Here is a 13,993-nt window from a genome sequence, read left to right on the forward strand (position 1 = left end):
GGGGTCTGCCCAGCTAGCAGCACAGGGCACACCAGCCCTCATGGCCCCACTCTGGGTGCTGGTACTCAGACCCCCTCACAAACATGCAGACACTCATTACAGAGCCCTCTGGGGTGTGGCCTTGGACCCTCTAGCCCAGAGCCTCCCGTTACTTCATGCACAGATACACACACTAACGGGGCTCTCAGCCCAGAGTCTCTGCAGCACTTGGCCTGGACTCCCAGCTCCTCCAGCCGTATCATACAGACGCACATACGTTTTTTTCTGGACTTCATGGCCACTCCCAAGTCTCTCCTCCTACTCGCTCTTCCCTTCATTGTCCTCAGTCATTGCACCCCATGCACATCCCCTCACCTGACCCCGCCATGTGGGTCCTTGTGACCCATGGTCAGATTCGAGCTGCTGGCACTGAGACCCCTATAGGCGCACAGTGTTGAGCTCCATACACAATAAAACAAGAGTTTAATGAGACTGCACTGATGAAGGCAGGGCATGATGGCCTTACAGACATACTGACCAGCCACCTGCTTACACACAAGCATCTCCCTGTGCTCCTCTATTTTACCCATGATTCATTCCCCACAAAGTTACCGATCCCTCCTTTCCCCAACCTTGTCCCTTCCCCAAACATCCCATTCTGAGCTGCGTACAATTCCAAAATGTTCTTACCTGCATCTAGCCCCTTTCCAGTCTGCAGCTAACCTCTGTTAACTCAAGTGTCTGTCACCCAGGTCCCCCAGGGCTGATAATCTCCAGTGACAGGCAGTGGCAGGAGCCAGGTCATGAGGCTCACTTATCTGACGAGGTTACCAGGCTCCCCCGCCTGCTGCTGTGCCTCAGGGCTTTGCTGTGCGCACGGAGACAAGCCTTTTAATCACATAACCTATCACCTTTAATATTTCCAGGCTGAACATCCAAAGCCATTATGAGGGTATTTATCAAAGCCATGAAAATAACATTTCAAAGTTCAAAGCTAGTGTATTTGGAAAACCATCATGTTCACCACTTGCTTCAAGTTGTGGGGGTTTAGATTAAAAAACACAGGCATATAATTTATCACATTTACTTATTCAAGTTGTTGCTCTTAAATGTCAGGTGCTGGCTCATGTGTAATCCCAATAAACGTTTTCCAACGGTTATCAGGACACTTAAGTAATACAAAAAGCACCACATACCTTGTTGACCATATCGTATTATATTTGCTTTATAAACACTCATGACTGTTAATGTTATTGCTAAGTAACTGGATGATCTACCATACAGTATTTGCACAGCACTGTCTATCAGCAAATAAATGACTTTGAACTCTTTTAGTTCACATTTCACAGAACTACACACCTAACACTTAACAGTTTTTTTAAAACTTTTGATAAATTATCCTAATGTCTGGATGACAAGAACTTATTCACCACTAGTATTTAAGAAATTTGAACTGAGATGAAAAAATATGGGAGGTTTGCGTTGTATAGGAGATAAGAGGAAAGCTGAAGTTCAATTAGACAGCAGCTCAGCAAGGCAGAATTAGAACCACAGACATTATCTGGAATTCACGAAACACCATTTTATGCTTAGAAGGTGAGAGAACTCATCACTCCTTACCTAGTGGTTACAGTAGCTGCAAAATGCAAATCTCTTAATGTACAGAAAAAACAGTCAGGAGAAAAAAAAAATTAATTAGAAAATGGAAGAGGAACAGACAAAGAGGAAGCAGGGCTGGGTTTTTATTTTACGAGTTAAAAGCTGTTCCACTGCCTTCTACATATGGCCTTCTCCAGTAAGCCTGTGCTCTCCTACACAAGTAGATGGGGTGATAGCTGATCCTTCTTCCTTGCCATTTTCTCTGAAAAGCAGAGGTTTTATTTGAATCAAAACCTCACCATTTCCAAACGATTTGATCCCAATGACATAATGTACAACCTAGCAAAAGAGCTACTGTTACTGAATTACTTTTGACACTCCCCCTTCCCAAGTCTCACTCTTTAATGGCTCATTGCCTTGTGCAAAACATTATACAGAAATTCATATTCTGAGGGAGCAATGAGCTTGGCCAGACAAGCTGAGGGAGTAAGCATGGCTGGACAAGCCCACTAAGGGCAAGCAAAACAGGGTTTTGTATGGGAGCAAGTTTGTAAAGGCTGAACTTCAGTGAGGGGCTTTGAAAATCTGACTTAATAAACAAAACACACTCTCAACACTGCAGTGATGAGTTGAAACCCTGTCTGTCACTGCTATGGAAAGGTCAAACATACAGCAAGAGTCAGCATATGGTTTTAAATGACCCATTCTTCCATGCAGAAGCATCATCTCACTTCAGTGGTGTAAGCAGCCATACACCAGCTGAACAGCAGCAGGAGGAGCTCACATATTCCCATTTGTGAGGTCAAAACAGTGGGTAATTTTAGAACTACTCCACAAGAGACACATTAAAATAGATGAATGACAGGAATTTGGAGCAGTGGGTGTGACTACAAAAATTCTGATTACCAAGTGTCTGGAATTGAATGCTCTACTAGCTAGAGAATCATCCAAATATTAGTTAGGCAGGTTTTCTAAACATGGAGCTCCAAAAAGTCCATGGCCACCCACACAGCCATATGTTTAGGTTATACCAGATATTCCTAACAACCTGCCTTATTTTTTGGTTTGATCTTTCCCTCATCATTATTCATTTCCCACCTGTACTATTACCAGAGAAGCCGTGGCATCAGTGTTTGCAGCCTAAAGCTCAACACAGACATAAGCACAAAAACCTCACACAAGAGCATAAGATAACAGATTTAAGCTGCTTTTGCAGAACACATTGACCTCTTAGCATAGTTTGGGAAGGTCCTAGGACAGAGAATTTCTTTTCTATATTAAACATGAGAGAGGAAGTTTCAGTTTGCTTGCAAAGTCAACATTACAACAGCTGGGGCAGCTGGAGGAAGAACTGGCAAGAACAATGTCCTACCCACCAAGTGGAAGTGGTGCCTAAACAGAAGAATATTGCTACTCTTTAAAAAAGGAAAAAAAAAACAAACTTCCAGGGCAATGCTCTTAAAATCCTGGCCATCAGCAGGAATCAGAAGTAGAAAAAGTAAGGCTGAAGAGAAAGGACAACTCCCTACCTCTCCAGCGCTACAGTGTCTACTTAAACATGCACTGTGCATTAGCAAAAAGACATTCCAAGCAGATGAACAGCTTCTTCCAGGTTAAATAATTCTATAAAACAATACACAAGTATTAAATTATATATTAATTAATATTAATTAATACACATATGAAATCTGGCATCACACAGGCCTAAAGTCTCTGTGGATAATGAACTATACATCAGTTCTGCCTCTAAGTTAAAATGTAAGCTACTCTAGAGACTACGTCTCTGAATTTTTCCAGGGAGAATCAGAAGGAAGTGATACAAGACAGAAGCTTTTAAGTACATTATATATGCTTAATCAGATTAACAGTCATGGGTTTTTAAATCCTATCCTAAACCAACATTATATTTCAATACAATAATAAAAGAGAATGGAAACAAAGCTGCCACCATCAGTGTCAATGGAGAACTACTCGCATATTGATAAAGTAGGATTACTTCAGAATTTGAATGTGATAGCATCAAATTTGTACCAGTTTAATGCCATTATCAAAGTAACAAATTGGACCAAAATTAATGGCAAGTCCTGACACATCCAATTATGCTAGAACTTGGATATCACCGTGATAACATGAAGGCATAAAAAGAGGCCTTTCAAAAAACTATCTTTAGATACATGTAGTAGTTATGCATGGCCTAAAATACTCAGAGGGAAGTATTACTGAAAAAAGATAATGTTATCAATTTCTGTGATGATGATGATCATGATCAGAGAAACACAAAATTTAAAATTTTCAAACTGCTGATATTTCAGCACTCAGAAGAATGACTGACCACCAAGAGCCTGTTATATCAACATTATTTTCACTACTATTTGTGCAGACTCTCATATAAAAACATGAGTGTGCTACTTGGTTCAAAGTATACGTATGATGGAAGGAAAAAAAAGTCTAAATGGCTCAGAGATCATTTCCTATACTGAATTACACTTTCATTCCTACTTTAAAAGGCAGTCAGCAAGACAGCAGTAGATTTCTTCAGTAAATTGTGATTCCTTTGTTTTAACAACTAACCTGTTAAGAACTTTTAGTCGGTCTACGTAACGTCAAAATAAGCTTTAGAAAAAAAGTTTTTGGTCAAACACAAGAACTCCAGCCTCAGATGTGTGCTAGCACAACTCAAAATTTACAACCAAGCTGTGTAACATTGTCATGCATCTGCATAAGCAGAAATAATTTATTTCAGCTTGTGAAGCACCATCTGCAAGCAATAAACTTCTCTATCTTATTCTGGCATCCAGAAACATGACTAATGGCCTTTCACACAAAAGATATGCAGCTGGAGAAGGTGCCAAGATAAACCTGGAGTACTTGTGTTTATTGTACCACATCTTACACAATTACTAAGAGTTCCCAGGAACTCTTAGCCTCTCCTGAAGTGTCTTCCTTTTCCCTGCACATGCCCCAATGACAACATCTATTCTAACATGCTGTAACAAACAGGTTTGTTATAATCCAAAACCTGTTAATATGCTCCAGATTTCCAGGTGAGATGTTAGAACAGACCCAATTAACAGCAAAAGAAGGACTGCTTAATTTGGGGTACAAATTAAGCATTTGGGGGAAAAGCACTGCCCTATGTACTGCCATCCTTCCAAGCAAGAGCAACGCTAATCATGCGCATGTTTAAAGTCAGAAGGTACCATATAATTTGCAAGATATACCACAGGTGACTATGTCAACCAGAAACACCAGCCTGCCCTCCAAGGGTACATAACTCACAACAGCATAAATCAAAACAATGAGTACTAAGAGGTTAAGATTCCACAACTTGGTAACAGTGCTGGATAGTACCTGTCTATCTACGAACACCGTAACATCTCCGCAAAAATTCAGCAGCCACCACTCAAAGGAGGCTGTCCTGCCTCACTTTCAACTTGCAATAGTCTACCATTCTATGAAATTAACAGTGGTATTTATTAATGACTCCTCTTGAATTCTTAGATGAATGCAAGATCTTTTTATGAAAAATCTTTTTACAGATGGCCTCAGGACTAAAAAGCACCTTCTCAAAACAGAAATCTTTAGTTCATGCTCTTCAGCATTTGAATCTACCAGCATTTGAATCTACTTCTAAAGCATAAGGATTTAAAATTATTTTCCCTTCCAGTGGGACCTTTAGTCTTGATCTTAAACACTGTCATGGCTGTAACGGAGAAATACTCCAAGTCCACCGTTACCTGAAATTTAGAAAGCATGGAAAAATTAGGTTGTAGGTTATGTTATTTCAGTACTATCTACAGGACATGATTCTCACCTTCCTCAAGCCCTAGCCACCTCTTGTCTAGTAAGTCTAGCATTGTTTTATAAAACAGGAAAATCTCTCCTAAAAACATTTACAGAACTCAAAACTCATGTAAAACCTTCACTTTTAAACAAACTAGTAATATACCTGTTGTTCATTACTGCAACAGCTACCATGACCAAGCAGATTCAGCAACTTTATTTCTGTGAATTCTGCAGTTTAAGACTGAGTACTAAAACCACCAAAAAACTCCAAATGGTTTAGAAATCCACACTGCTTACATAAGCCATCTCTTTAACTTGTAATGCACATCACTGACCACCAAAACCATGTTAATACTTTGTTTAAAAATGAAAGAATTAACTGACTTAATGCCTCGTTAATCAGTCTGTGCTCAGCATTTAAACCTCAGTGCCCTTACAGGGCAAGAGCATTCAGGGCAAGTCAAAAAAGCAGCACATACAAGTTACAGATGGCAAAAAAAGCTTCAACAGTCTTAGTGACAGAGGGACACCACTGCTGCAGAGGCTGATGACTGCCCCTTGTGGGGACAAACCCCTTTGATTACACATTAGTGCAGAATCATCAAAAATTAGATAAATGTAGTATAATAACACTGTTTAGAAAAGCTGGGGTAAGTTATTTTAAAGCCCTTACTACATAATTATTAGAGGCTGGTTTTGACAGTCTTTAAAGTCAAATGGAAGAAACAGAAGTTCTGAATTTCCAAAGCTGTTTACAAAAATTATATTCCACACCAGCTTACTTTATCTAGCTGTAGAAATAGATGAACATAGCTATGGATCTGTTTATTTACAGACACATAATCCCATTTCCACAGACAAAACAGATCCAATACTCCACTTACTCTTACAAGCTGCAGGGGCTTGGAGTTGACAAACTCATTTTTTTAACTTACTAAGCACTTAGAAGATATCAAAAGTAATGGGTCTGAAGCTGAAAAGAACACTATCCTCTCTCACTGAATGACCTCGCTTTATAAGTAGTCACCTGCATCCTTAATCCAACCTCCTTATGACCACTGGAATTGCTTCTCATACAATCCTCACAGAACTCATAATCCTGGTCTGTGTTTTTTTGCAGGCAGTCGTGTTAGTTGCTATAGTTTGAGCTTATTTGGGGTTTAGCTTTCATTTTAAAGGTCATATGAGTGCCTAGTGCCATGAGGCAGTTCTTTACTGCTTCTATATACAAGAGCACAATGTTTATAAAAAACACTAAAAATACACACTTAGTTCCTATATCTGTAAGAATGGTTTAATTTAGCAAAAGGCTAACAAACAGCTGAAGCTGTCACTAACAGCACAGTAAAAAACAACATATAAACATTCAAATATTTGACAAAAAAAATCTACTGTCTGTAGATGAAGAAGACACTAATACGAACACAGTAAAAAAATAAGGTCAGTGTGCTAAGACAGCAACTAGGCAACAAGGGCAGAGGGCTTATTAAGAATTGGTGGTCTTCACTAACAAAGCTTCACACTGTTCACAGGTACAAATTATTCCTTTTTAAAACACCTCAAGCTGTGAGGAAAAAACCCAACAAGGTACAATCTCCGGTCTCTGAAGGCAATTAGTTTTGTCATGTTAAAAAGAGATGTTGTATCACATATTACACCATACTTTATACTACAGGTCCCAAAACTCTACCTTAGGGGTGTTTCTGTCAAAGCAAAATCCTTGTATGACAGACTATGTTTAAGTCAGAATTTTGAGGGAACAATATTCAACTTTAGGTGCATATGAGGAATTTGAATTCATTTGGGGTGCAAATAATATCCCTTGCCTTATAAAATAAATCAGTTGTTTGTCCTGAAACACCATCCGATGGTCTCATGTAATAAGCAAAGTCCCTTTCTTGGCATAGAGAGAAAAAGGAGAAAATAATTACATCCTGAATTTTATACAGACTAAGCTGAAGTTCAGATTTGAGGGGGTAGGTGGAATTTATAACACATTAATAGCTATAAGGTGCATTTATAGCACATCACAGTCACTGTAATTTTAGGTTGAAAGGTAAATTCCTATATTTTGGTACAGGGTGAGGCTTTATTGATATTAATGTGTTTTATAAATTAAGTAATGGATTATATTGAAATTAATTAATTTTCTAGGCTTATCTAACCAGCACAGATTCTCTAAATGGTGGATGGAGTCTGCTAAGTAAATAAACCTCTTAATTGTATCAAAAATTAATGAGCAAAGGAGCAAAGAAGTGAGGGACAGACGCAGGGCTTTAGCAGTTCTATTGTATTTTCTTTTAGGTAGTGCAGAAAAAAATTCCTTCAGGCAACAAGAACACCTGCCTTGCAGAAAGACAGTCACTACGTGATTTTATTCCAGTGAAGTCCGCATAAAAACAAAGCTCCAAAAAGTAGTGACCTGAGACTAAGCGAATGTTACACATCGATCAAACTGATCAGACTATTCATTAAACCAAAGGATTACACAAAGTGGTTCTCAAATACCTAGTCTAATTCTGCATTTTGTGCTAAGAACCAAACAGGAACAGCTAGTCAAGCCATAACAGCTTGCATATACTTTGGTATTTATAGAAAGACAAAAAGGAGAATTTCATTAGGAAAAAGTACATAGAATCAAAAAGCAAGCCAAATTTTGCAACAGCAGACACTTAAGGAGGGACACAAAACAGATGGCAGTTCAGGGTGACAAAATGTGGCAATACAAACCATTCACTGCTTAAGTGCAATGGCAAGTGAAGATTCGAGATTTATCTCATCCATTCATACATGGCGCTAAAGCCAAGAAAATGGTAAATGGGAAAATTTGTATAGAATGACCAAAGAGCAGAGATAACCTTTTGCATCATTATTACACTGTCATCAAAATTACAGTTTTTAAAAAGTCTTTGAAGGAGGCAGAAAATTAATGTGAAACTGTAACCTGAGTTCAACCACAAGCAGGAATTTGGTTGTTAATGTTGCCTGGAGAGACAAGCAAAATGCCCTGTAGCTTCAGTACTGCCACACTGGAAGCACTAGTTTGACTGCTAGAAGTAGAGATACAGTCAGGCCTTCTAGTAGCATGTATTTTTGGAGAATGATGTGAAGACTGGCATAGGAACAGAAGTTTCTATTCTCTGAACAAATGTAACATTACTGTATATTGTTCTCATTTGCAAAGCTGCTTTATAAAAAATCCCCAACAGTTCTGAGCCAGTTAAAAAGGAAGTATCAAAGACCTGACCCTTGTACTCATTCAAAAGGAATAAATGGGAGAAACCTCCAGAGCAGATGCAAGTATAAGGAAGAATAGATAAAAAAAAATTATAAAATTTAGCACTAATACAAGGCAACAGACACTTATAAGGTATCACCTGTATAACTATAAAGAGAAAAAAAGTATCAATACAAAAACGACTTCTTGGAACATCCACAGTATAATATATAACAGAAGAAATCACAATTCTTCCCTAAACTCTTAAGAAATTAGTTACTTTGTGTGCATAGTAAATACTGCTTACAAAGTTCAGAAACCAATTAAGCAATTTATGAAAAACATTAGTTGTATTCTAGGATACTGTAAAGGTAAAATTGAGCAGAGATTTACACATGAAAAGCTAAAAAGTTTGATGAGAATGTGCTACAAGAGTTTTACCTTTTGAAATATAGCATATCCTTTTTTTTACCACCACTCTTAATTTATTAGGAAACTAAGGTAAGTTCTTTCTTTGAATATCCTCCTATGCTCTTATCAATTTTTTAACCTGTTTCTAATTTCAAGCAGCTACAAGTGTTGCAGCTGCCAAAGATATAAAAGGTCTAAAAAAATTATGTAAGAATAAATGCACAAGTCCAGAAGCCCTTCTAACTTGTCCCTACTTTCTTCCCCTTAAAAAAGCTGTATTGTTAACACAAGTTTTAGACACCACTAGGTGAGAAACACAACTAGTACCCGAGGCATAATAAAGCTTCAAATCAGCACTTACATTCTATCATACACCGGAGAACCTAACCACACAAGCTGTAAATCTATGAGTCCGGATTTCTCTATCACTGCTTCTAGAGGGGAAAAAAGGTTTCAAGTGATTTTCTGTCACATCTTCTGCCTGTTAAGGGAGACTTCCTACATAAGCTGGCTGCTTAGTCCAGTTCCTGTGCTGCTTCAGTATCCAACTAAGCTTCAATTTCACTGTAATCCTGAAGTCACCCAGGAACATTCCATCTGTACACAGCAGCTGTGCTGATGTCAGCTGTTCTTCATTTACTCTTACATACTTCCCTCTGATTTCATCTCTCCATTGTTTATATATGCACACAAAGATTTTGCAGATCAATTTTTCATGCTTTCTCATCTAATACAAAGTACTACCAGAGACCAGGAAACCATTAAAAGAAATATTACAAATTTTACTATTCCGAGAAGTTCTAAACACATCAGCAGCAGGTATGTGGAAGTTCCTCTGAAACATTCAAATGGATAAGGACGCTTTAATGTGAGCTCTAAAGTAATTCCAACCAAAGAAGAAACCACAGTTCAAGTCAGGACAAAGTTATAGTTTGGAAAAATCTATATAAATCACATTTCTATCTTCGAAGGCCAATTATTATCTCATTAAATCCATTTATAACCATACAAGTTGTTATTTATTCAAAAGTTATTTTCTTCAGAATTACAGGTGATATCTTAACCTGAATCTAGCAAGAGGTGGTCAGATACTAGTATGGTTACAATTGCTGGAGCAGTTATCCAGAAGAAAACCACCAAAAGCCATACGCCTCCTTAACTGTGTAATCTCCTACGACCCTCTCTCAAGATAAAATATTATATTGCCCCCATGAAAGTGACACCCATTTGTGCAAGGTATAATTTCTTCACTTACTGTTCTTTAACACCAGGCTAAAACCCACACATTTTCCTCATCTCCACTTCTTCAGTACACAGAGAAAACAAGAAACGTCAGTTTCTACCAGGGAGAAAGCAAAGCCACTCATGTGAGAGCAACCAAGGAAACGAAACAATACAATACAAAACAGTTTATAAGAAGAGTAAGTTTATATTCTTAAAAAAAAATTAGCAAGACACTCTCATCAGCAAAAGAATCACAAACTTCATATGGTCTTTAAACTGACAACCCAACTTAAATAGCAAAACACAGCAATTCCTGCAACAACCCACCAACTCACCTCGTACGTTGCTGACATCAACTTACGGACCTGTCCTAGGAGCCGTGCAGCCGCCAATTCTTCGCCAAGTCCATGCAACAAACAAAACCAGAATGGCTCAACCATTTGTCACCACTGCTTTCAGAATATGCCTTTTTCTAGATTTTAGTTAAAACCACTTTTTCTAAACCTACCCCTAAATCACATTCATTTCTTTCAAGACTCAGGGATGCTTTCATGTCTGATAAACCAAGGTATGAGCAGACTATCGCCAATTAAAAAAAGATCTGAAAAAATATTTTTGACACTGCTCAAATCCCCCTGTCCTGCAAACAGGACTGAAATCCAACTTAAAGCACACTATTGCTGAAGGAACAAGTCTGGCTTGCAGAAAATCACAGGAAATTCTTCATGTTTTGTTACCCACCTGCTCAGTGTAAAGCAAGGGATACAAACATCCCAGAACCTATGCTCTTTTAGTCTCACTTTCTTATTTATAAAATCAAAATAATTTTCTGGTTTACAAAAATAACACTTTTTGATACATCGCCCTTCCTGAAACTAAACTGACAATGCATCACTCACACAAATGACACGTTTAGCTCTGGCTGAAGTAGCAACATCAGCAAGAATTTCCCCCAAATTTCCTGATCTTTACAGGGTATTTCCTCAAAGCATCCTGTAATAGAGAAAGAGCTGCAGCATAAGCCACAGAGGGTGGACAGAAGGTGAAAAGAAGAAAGCAAAACTTTCAAGTTAAACAAGATAGCTCTTCTGGGACAGGAAAAACAGTATCAAAAGCCAGGATTTTATTGACCGGCTATGAAACAATTAGGAGGAGCTGGTATCTGGTCAAGAAGACATTAAGGATTATATGAAGCGAGTTAGGTAGCTCAAATGCTCAAAGAAATCTTTAAGAGAATAGAAAGAGGAAAAATAGACACATTATATGCCTGTTTTCTGAAATTCTGTTAGTACCAGGCATTAAAAACCTCTGAAATCATACAGTGCTTTTCCATGTTTCCTGGCATTCTGGAGTTTGTCAGAAGAGTCACTTGATACATACACTTATAGCAAGTACAATATAAACAAGAAGAAAATTGTTTCAGATATCTTTATTATTTAATAACACAAAGGCAGGAGTTATTGTTCTAAGGAGGTATCAAGAACCCAAGATTCCAGCTGTAAAACTCAGAGCATGACAGAAACACGCTAAAGCAACGGTGATAGACAAGTATCAAAATACTGACGGTAGAATCGCAACAGGCTTTTTAGTTTGGTTTTTGCTTTTGTTTTAGTGGTTTTGTTTCCTAATTGTGATGGGGAGAAGTTAAGCCATTTTAGGAACTGAGACAGTAACATAAACAGTTCTCAGTGCCTGTTTCATAAGTATTTGACAGTCCTAAATTTACCTACTACAGAACAAAATGACCAAAAATTCTGTCTGAGGCAAGTGTCAGTATACCTATTAAGGCACAAAGGATATCAGACCTTAAATGGACTAGAAATTTGAAAAACGGGTATTTTGAACTAAAAGCACTGCTGGCACAGAACTCTAGTCACAGATGTTAGAATTAATTTCTGAGACCCACACATCTTCAGCTATTCATGTCTAGATTACTTCTGTTCAGTACACAATTAATGTCTATACCTGTAACAACTACTCCTTTTTAAGTTCATCACATACATATTTCCACATATTATAATATGATTGAATTTGATACATTAAACCGATTTATTTTTAAACTTCAAAGTTAACAAGCGTTACTGTGCTTGCATAGTTTTAAAACAGGCATGTGACTTATCAGTTCTCTAAAAATACCAGGTTATAAATTCAGCGCTTTACTCAATAACCACAGAAGCAGCAAGATAAACAAGTTTGATAATGACAGCAAAATAAGATATTAAAAAGCCATCCAACAGAAAGCCAATTTCAAAAAGTCCAGCAAAAATGGCTCACTACATAAGTATGTACTTAAACAGCACCATCTGAACAATTATTTTTAGAATGTACTAGGACTGCAATGCATTCCAGAATAGTAAGAAGTCACAACTGCCATGAAGCAGTAGCCTCAGGTCTACGTTAAGGCTATTAAGTAATTTAAATAAGATGGCAAATTTAACAAAAGATCTAGACATTAGTTAAAAACCAATGTTTTGTGGTAACTGATTAAAAAAATTAATTGGATTCAAGTACAAGCATCTGGCTAGTTTACTTCAACTGCCAGAAGCAGAAAACAGAAAAATGAAAGCGCTCTTCACCTACTGCCAGAGGGTCTGGTACACCTTCCTGCCTCCTATTCTCACAGTCAGCTTCAGAACAAAACTTTCCCCTTTCCTAATCTGAACATTAGAAGTAGGTCCCACTCTTCAAAACTAATTTCCTATAGTGAGAACAACACAAGTACACAGGCATGTGTGTGTTGCTCACTATCTCTAAACAAAAGTTTTTATTTGAGATCTTGCAAGACATTTAGTTAAGTTTGACTACAGAATCCCTTAAGGGGAAAACAATTAAAAGCTTTCTACTTTCTAACAAACAACTTCTCACTCTTAAAGAAAAATCTAAGATTTCCACTTTTACAGCTCTCAACAGTTCCAACACACTTTTTTGTGACACAAAGCCACAGGAAACCTCAAAAGATGCAGTATTTTCCATATTGCCCATTATGACATTTTGTGTCAAATTTATTTTTAAGTAAACCCAGCAAGGTAGAAGTCTAAATACCATTTTCACAAGAACCTTTATTATTTCTAATTACTTTAATGTAAGTAGAAAAGGCGTTACAAATATAACAGTCTGAACCACAGCAGAACCCTCTTTCACAGATTCACGTGGCATCTCCTATGCAAGGGACAGCAAGACCCGACCACATTATTAAATCTGTAAACTCTTAATGTTGGATTCATTGACTTGATCTTCAGATAGGAAGATGCCAGGTTTAGATTTTATAAAGGATATCTATATGACATCGTAACAAAAGGACCGTGGGAGGCTAAACACATTTCCTACAGAACGATGCATTAGGAGCAATTTTCTGCCTAGGCCTCCATTTCTAGGGTGGTTCTGTGTGATGGAAAAAGGAGTCATTTCTTTCCCAATCCCATTTTTTGCCAGGAGATCCTGCTTAGGGAAGGCCAAGATCCAAACCCAGTCATCTTCCATCAACATAAGATCTTCTGCCGAAGGCTTGTGATGCAGTATAAAGGTTAGAAGGTATCCTGAAGCAATTTGGAGGGAATGAAGAGGAGAGAGAGTCACAAGATGCACCAAAGTAATAATGCATGTAACATAGTTCCAAATGACTTCAACTCAGCACGAAAGAGGAACTGATAAAATCTCCTTAGAATTTCATTGCCAGTTTTCAAGTGATTTCTTTTGCTAAAAATCAAAAAGGAATTTAGAAAAAACTTCCCATGCCAGCAGTGACATAGCTGGAAAAAGAAAGGTCTGACTGTGGGC

At 37.8% G+C, this 13,993-nt stretch overlaps 1 protein-coding gene across 4 annotated transcripts in view; it reads right to left on the reverse strand.

Annotated features, from left to right (window-relative positions):
- The window catches only part of TSC22D1 (TSC22 domain family member 1), a 92,775-nt gene that overhangs the window by 39,377 nt on the left and 39,405 nt on the right, over positions 1–13,993 (reverse strand). For 2 of the 4 annotated variants that reach the window (XR_009276883.1, XR_009276882.1), the window contains exon 4: positions 11,635–13,752. The exons of the other annotated variants lie outside the window; for them this stretch is intronic. The gene's annotated coding sequence lies outside the window, so the exon portion shown is untranslated. Of the gene's footprint in view, positions 1–11,634; positions 13,753–13,993 lie in introns of those variants that run through there. 4 annotated transcript variants of the gene reach the window in all.

The sequence above is a fragment of the Poecile atricapillus genome, chromosome 1, assembly GCF_030490865.1.
Source record: "Poecile atricapillus isolate bPoeAtr1 chromosome 1, bPoeAtr1.hap1, whole genome shotgun sequence".
Taxonomy (NCBI): domain Eukaryota; kingdom Metazoa; phylum Chordata; class Aves; order Passeriformes; family Paridae; genus Poecile; species Poecile atricapillus.